Source organism: Hevea brasiliensis, chromosome 12 (genome assembly GCF_030052815.1).
Source record: "Hevea brasiliensis isolate MT/VB/25A 57/8 chromosome 12, ASM3005281v1, whole genome shotgun sequence".
NCBI classification, from domain to species: Eukaryota; Viridiplantae; Streptophyta; class Magnoliopsida; order Malpighiales; family Euphorbiaceae; genus Hevea; species Hevea brasiliensis.
Genome location: NC_079504.1, coordinates 71541104 through 71548406, shown reverse-complemented (window position 1 = coordinate 71548406; position 7303 = coordinate 71541104).

Sequence of the window (7303 nt, the reverse complement as noted above, 5' to 3'; positions counted from 1 at the left end):
ATCTCAAAATATTTCATAACTTCATTCACAGTGTATAAAGTATGAAATTCACAAATACAAATCTTAATTTATAAAAAGAAGTTCCAAAAATAATATTATTACAATTTATTATATAACTACTCAACTTTACATTGATACATAAAACATTGTAATATTTACATCAAAATAACTATAAGAGTATAAAACAATACCCGTACAAAAATATCAGGGTAGTCCTCAATATCAGTAGCAGCTCACTCTATTGCTTTCTCCTTGCTCTTATCTGCGACAGCAAAATAAGCTATCGCTGAGTATAAAAATACTCAGTGGTGCACAATAAAAATTTAAAATACAATACATAAATCATTCATTGACAAAACACCATTTAAATGTTGCACAATTAAATTCACAATTTATCAAAGCTCATTATAGCAAAATTTTTGGGTCAAATAATTGAATAAACATAGTGTTACCAAGTCATACACAACTTAAGCCATGACACAAAATTTTCGATCAATGCCGTGTTGTACACCACGACAAAGCAATCTACAACCCCACTAATCGAAATCAATGAGGGAGGTGGCTAGCTAGCTAGCTAAAGAGTACTCATCTGATCTACAACCTCAACTGGTAAACCAGAGAGAGAGGAAAAATAATCGATCTCACCCCATAAATGGAGGAGGAATAATAAGGCACTGTCATGCTAAGTGTGAACACAAAATCAATTCAAATAATTTAATCAAATAATTTGTGAGAAATCTGATCAATTTCCAAAGTCATATTTGCAATCATAAAATGGCAACACAATACATAATTAATCACAGAAGTCAAATTTTTAAGAATAAAATATTTAAACAAAAATTATTGTGCACAGACCTAACGTGAGTCGCCTCTAGGTCTTGACTCAATCTCTCAGACCTTCCAAGTCTTTTTAGCTGAAACACACAGTTTCACAGTGTTTCAATACCATAACTTAGCATAAATCCAAAAATAAATTCAATTTCACTTTTATCTAACTTATATCTGCTAAACTCGACATTCTTTAAAATTTATGTTTCGGGGTTACAATTCACTACACTATTCAAGTCAAATTGTTGACTTTCTAAGGCTTAATATGTATGGCAACTCTAACTTTACCCACATACCACATTTTGGTCACCAAACTTGTTGGTTTTAGTTATTTTCTCAAAACATAAGTCCTTTAGGCAAAATTGCAAATTTTCAGTTTTGGTGCCTTAGGTTGCACTGTTCCATTGGTCATTTTACTGTTTAAATTTGGCAAAACTTTCTTCATAGAAAATGTTCCCTATTGTCTTAAGTTTATTATCCTTTTTGAATCACTCCAATTGGAGTTTTGTAGCTCAAGTTATGGCCATTTGAACCATGGCTGCCGGATTAGATTCAACCCAGAATTCTGGGCAATTTTTGGTGCTGGCAGTTTTGGGTCACCAAATTGGGGAGGCCAAATGACTTGGTTACTGGGAGAATTTTGGTTTGTGTTCTTCATGAAATTTTTAGGTCTATATCTCATCTAACCACTGGTAACATTTCAGGTCATTTATCCCTTCCTAGCTCAAGTTATGACCAAATGAACAAACACTGTTCATTTGGTCAGTTTGTACAGGGTAGCCTACAATTTTCTAACTTTGGTCAATTTGTTCACTAGGTTTTGGTCACTTTTTGGGCATGCTTCCAAAACGAAAATTGTGTCATTTAGTGTCTATTTTCATTCTCAATTGGTCTCATACCAATTGGACTTGTAAAATTTCATTTTTGATCCCTCAAAGGTAATTTGGTCATGCTGCCAGCAGCATAATCCTACTCCATCCGAATTTGGCCTTAACTCCAACCATTCCAACACACTTCATTTGGTCACAAATAACCATTTCTCACTTCACATTAGGTCAAAGACACCATTTACAAGTTTCTTCCATTTTTGTCTCTAACCCTAAGTGTCCCAAAACCCTAACTTACTAACTTGTTGCATTTAAACATATTTAAGCATACCAATCTCATTAGCACATCCATACAAGCTTGCCTACCATTTAATTTCAATCAAAACTCAAACATATATATAGTAACCCTAGCTGGCCGAAATTCAGTTTAGTCCCTCAATAAATTTTTCTTTTCATTTTAAGTTTATTTCTATGTTCTTGATGTTATACATACACTAATTAAACTAAAAATTTAAAGTTTGCATTACTAACCTTAGTTGAAGTCTTTGATCTTCACTTCCTCTCAATTTTCTTCAATTCTTCTCTTTCTTATCTTCCTTCCAAGATTTTCTTATAATTTTTCTTCAAGAAAATTAAAGGATTTATGGTGGAATTAATGTTTAGAAAGCTTAAAAATAAGCTTTCATGGAGGAAAAATTTGAGAGAGAACTTAGGAGAGAGAGAGGCGGCAACACTAGGGAAGAAGATGACCTTTTTTTTATTTTTTCTTCTTTTCTTTTATCTTTTTATGTCTTAGGAAGACCCAAAAATCCATTTAATCAAATTATTAATTATGGGATTTATGGCATCATGCATGATGTCATCTCCCTACACCTTTCTCATTTTCTCTCTCTCTTTTTTTTTTAAAATTTTTCTATTAGTTCTTTAATTTAATTCTCGATTCCAAAGTTTTCTTTTCTCCAATTTTATTTGACAGTTAGGTCAGGAGTCAGCTCTCGGGGTCAATTGACTAAATTGCCCCTCGCCAGTTCAACCCGGTTTGCAATTACTTTAATATTTCTTCCGGCTCCCTGACCTAATTATTTGACAGGCTTAACAATTCTTTTTCTTTATTTTATCTTTTCCACTGTGTTTATAATGGTCCTAAAGACTGCGGTGTCACATTTGACGGTTCGAAATTTGAGTTTAAATCGACTTCGCAGTCGTTCCCGAGAAGGTCACCCATCGCTGTGACTCTCGGCTCGTTTAACTTCTTATGTTCTGTTCTTCTTATTTGTACTTAACCAATTGGCAATTACTAATTATTTGTGTTTATGGCTTCTCCAGTTGTCTTAAGTGTGGTTCTAATCTCTTTAATTGTCTGGACTGACACCGGTCACCCGAACAGTGAAATATACCAGGCTATACAAATAGGGGTGTTACATGAACTTGACCTTAAGCTATCCGAAATGAGCCTTGAACTTAGAGACAAAATTCTGGAACCTGCAGAATTTGACCATATGAACAGTAAAATTTGCATGTCCGTAACTCTCTTTAGAAAACTCTGATTTAGGCTATTCCTGAACCGATGGAAACCTAAGATATAGTAGAACATTTCATATGGAGAACTTGAGGCCAAATTATGGACTTAACCCAATCAAATTACTGAGCAAAGTTGAATCACCGAATCTACAGAATTGCAGATTTACCATATGAACAGTAAATTTTGCATGGCCATAACTCTCTTTAGAAAACTCCGATTTAGGCGATTCTTAAACCGATGTAAATCTAAGACATAGTAGAACATTTCATATGAAGAACTTGAGGTCAAATTATGCACTTAACCCAATCAAATTGCTGAGCAAATTTGAATCACCAAATCTACAGAACTGAAGATTTACCTTATGAACAGTAAAGTTTGCATGGCCATAACTCTCTAGAAACCTCTGATTTAGGTGATTCTTGAATCGATGGAAACCTAAGACATACTAGAACATTTCTTATGAAGAACATTAGACCAAATTATAGACTTAACTGGATCAAATTGCTGAACAAAGTTGGATTGATAAATCTGCCAAAACTGAATCTGCAGCATAAACAGTGACGTGAATAGTATCTGTATTTTGGTCATAACTTGAGCTACATAGCTTTGAATTATGCGATTCAAAAAGGAGAATAAAGTTAAGACCTAAGTGAACAATTTTCATGAAGAACGCCTCACCAAATTATGATCGAAACTAGGTACAAATTGGGTTCAAAAATTGGGGCACCAAACTGTCCCAAAACCAATGTATTCTAAAATTTTCAAAGCTAACTTGGGATGCATTAGATATGCATGTAATGAGTTATTGGCAACAATTAAGATTGGTATTGAGATATTCTATTTGTGTATTTTCAGTAAAAAAAGAAGTTGGAACAGACAAGGAGAAGTAGGTAACAAGGAAGGAGAATTATTGAAGGTTTGTGCACAACTAACCTTTTCTTCATTTTTAAACTTGTAAATTGCTTGGAATGTTTTAAATTGAATGAGTTTTCTTTGAACAAGTTTACTTTGACTGAAATATGATTTTTCTCTTGCATTTAAGAAATTTGGGTGTTGCCACCTTTATATGGATATTATGATGAATTTAAATGTGTTTATTGGTTTATAAATGTGATTGTTGAGTGGAAAATTTTTTGGAAACTGTTTTGAAACCATAGTTAGCATGACAGTCCCTTTCGAAACTCCACAGTAGTAACTGCTACTTGGGTTGATAATTAATATTGATTATGTCTCCCATTAATAACGATTAGTGGGGTAAGACTACGTGAGTACTCATTAGCTAGCTAGCCCTTCCCTCATTAATAACGGTTAGTGAGGTTGAGATTGCTTTGTCATGGTGTACAACACGGCAATGATCATGAAATTTTGTGTCATGGCCTAAACTGTGTGTTGATGTTGGCAACACTAATGCTTTGTGAATTGTGATTTATGAAGTATGATTTCTTATTTGAAATGTTATTCTAAAAAATAGCTCTTATGAACTTAGAACTATTGTGAAGTTTTCATGCTTAAGAAAAATATGATTTATTATGCTTTGACAAATTGTGTTTTATTTTAAGTTTTAAAGTTATTAGTTGTGCAGCACTGAGTGATATACTCAGCGATAGCTTCTTTATGCTGTCGCAAGTAAGGAAAAGGAGAAGGCTGCTGAGTGAGATACTTGAAAGCAGCATTTTGGTATTGTTTATGGGTATTTACATTTGGTATACCCTTATGATTCCTTTGGATGTATTTTGTACCAATATGTATGGATGTACGGACATTGAGCAGTTTGTATTTAAAAGCATTACATTGCTATCACATTTTAAGTTTGTAACTATTTTGTATTTTACTTTGAGACTTATAAAAATGTAAATTTTGCAATATTTAGTCTATCAGTATTTTCAATGAATGTTTACATGTAATATTAAATATTCTCATGCAGTTTTTCACAAAAGAATTGATAAGATAAAAAGTTATGATTTGTTTTAAAATCCTTTGTAGCATAACAAATGGGTTATCGGTAGGGGGAGTTCGGTAATTCCTTAGGTATGCAACGGGAACATATCATATCTTACCAGGGATAAGGTGTGACAACAAACATCAAAATCAAGTTTGGGAGGGTGATAAAACAAAAGAAATAGACAAATGCAAATATTAAATTTAAAACTTGGGTTGCATCCCAAGAAGCGCTAATTTAAGGTCATTAGCTTGACCCCTTTTAGAATTATTGATCAAAAAGTGGTTTTTGTCCATAGTAGTTGTTATGTAACACCACATATGGGTCTTGATTTGTGGTACCCTCAAGATTGGCAAGATTTGGAATAAGATTGCACATAGCACAAACAACACATGGTTTAGAGTTATATGCTTGGGAAAAGGACTGATTTAACTCATGGAGGACATGTGATGATGTAGGAGGTGTCCATGATAGAAAAGGGTCCTCTGGTGGTGTTATTAGTAGTATGCCCTAGAGCATATCATTTAGTATGTATCTTGTACACGTTTTATTAATTAAAAGGCATTTTCACTTTTCCGTTTACATAATATATTTATGTGTAATAGAAAAGGTCCATTGATATTTTGTTAAAAATTCTATTCTTTAGTTGTTAAGAATATGAGTGACAATATTTCTAGCACAAAGTATCATAAATAGGTTCACAATCGAGGATACTTCACGCAGGACATAACTTATCCAGAAAGATTTTATTCATGTTTGTTCCCAATGTATTTATATGAGATATAAATAAGATGGAATAGTGAGTCTCATGCCATATAACAAACATGATAGGCACTTATGCATGATAAGTATGCCGAATCAGTGACATTTATGACAAGCACATGGAGTTTACTCTTGTCAATGCATAATCATAAATCATATCAGTGCGTATAATCTTTAGACCTGATATAGCACAGTTATCTTATATATAGGTGGTTTGAGTTTGATACTACTTTCATACTTGTACTGTGTATGGGTATCTGGGCATGTGTTGGCTCCTACTAGTTATATATGGAGGTAAGTGTTGATCAAGATGGAATCTATTACCCTAAGTAAATAGGGATAAAATCCTATGTTCATTTAATTGTTCTTGATGTTTCAAGTTCCTGGCTAGGACATATAGATTTAATTAGAAAAGAGTTTCTAATGAGAGAATCTTTTAATCAAGACGTGGAATTAAAAGAGAACATAATATTCATAGCAAATGGGGTTCGACATAAACCATGACTCCAGCTCGAATTGGGATCTTGTGATAGAGAGATTCTAGTGCATGGTAACATATAATTATCGGTTCATTTAAGGTAAACCTTATTACTCATTAGGTGGCTATGGCATACTATGCTAAGTGTTAACCATAGTCTAGGAGCTGTCTAAAATGATTTAGAGAAATCATTTATGGTATGAAAGAGTTCTGATGATATTAAGAGTTGATATCATTTCTCATTGCCAATTAGTGATGAGCCTAGTGAGTCACACACATACACAAGTAATCACCAAGTTAAATATGATTTAATTAATTAATTAAAGAGTTTAATTGATTAATTAAATAGGTTTGGTTTACAATTAGATTGCGAAGTCCCTAACATGGCTTGAAACCAAATCTAGGGTTATTGATGTATAATATAAGTTAAATTTATATTTAAAGTATTTAAATATGAATTTAATTATGAGAAATTAATTAATAGAGATTAATTAATAAATTTATATTTGATATAAATTGATTAGAAGAAGAGAAATAATTATTTTTGGGTTGAGAACTCAAAATTACGACACAAGAGTATTTTGGTCATTTCACAGGGTGACATGTGACACCATGAGACGGTGACACATGGCACTACACATAAGCTTGTCAATTGTCTTTTAATCATGTAAGATGATCAAAGTCAAGAATAAATCTAAGTTTGACACTTGGCACAACGTGATTGGGTCAATTAAACTAAGAGCCAATCAGAAGGTGACATGTGGCAAAGGTTTTAAGTGTCGACCTAGCTATATACGGGAAAGGATGAAAAGAAAAAATAATAAGCAGCTGTTCTTTCATATGTGTCGCCACCCTTGGAGTGCTCTTCTTCTCTTCTTCTTCATCTCTCATCAATTCAAAGAGAATTGCCAACATTCTCTTGAATTAAAAATACTAGAAATCGTTTC